We start from the raw sequence: 878 nt of genomic DNA, 5'->3' as shown, positions 1-878 counted from the left end.
TAACCATGTCCCAGATGTTGGATTTTCCTTGTTGCCTATTTCTTAAATATGTAAAAAGAAACTTCAAAGAAAGTTCTTCTCCACAGGTTCTTCTCCACAGGTATAAGTCACAAACAATTCATTATTTGTTCAGGATGAAGATAAGTATTACATAATAAAACATATATTGGGTAACATTGCATTCTCAGGTATGAAGGCAAAGGGATTCTGATAGTCTTTCCACCTCATAAGCTTACATGTATTATTATCATCATATTTACCACACAATCTGAAATACAGATAGTAAAATTCTGGTCTTGCTCTAAACCCCAAGAATTCAATGTCAAATTGACCCAATTAATTTTAGGAGGAGCAGAAAACTAACTGCAACACCATCTGTTTGACTTCAGCTATGAGCATGTTGGGACAATTCTTTGCAATCATTATTATTGGAATTGGTGTCCAGCTTATTGGGTTTCATTAGTAGTTTAGAAAGTCCAAATGAAATTAAAAGCTTGGTTTTCCAATATATTTTGAACTAATTCACATATACACATTTCAACAACCTTTCTAATTATTGCAGTTAGGCACAATAAACCCTTTTCTCCTTTACGACTCTTAAACCTAATTAGGTTTTTTTGCATGTACATAAATAATCCAGTAATTGTGACAGGCCAATTAAACGGCTTGAAAATAGCTCAGAGTCGCCATCTCTAACATAAGCTAGGTAGATTTCCATTCCATTAAAACTGTTTTTAATAGGTATTGGAGTTTTCTGACTCAAATGTTGCCCTTTAGCTGTTTTCCAAGATTGGGTTATCACAGGTCCTTTGGAATAGCAATTAAATTCATGGAGGATAAGAAGTGGAATGGAATATACTTTAAAGAGCATGTGGGAA

The sequence above is a fragment of the Thamnophis elegans genome, chromosome 1 (genome assembly GCF_009769535.1).
Source record: "Thamnophis elegans isolate rThaEle1 chromosome 1, rThaEle1.pri, whole genome shotgun sequence".
Lineage (NCBI taxonomy): Eukaryota > Metazoa > Chordata > Lepidosauria > Squamata > Colubridae > Thamnophis > Thamnophis elegans.
This window is presented reverse-complemented; position numbering follows the sequence as displayed.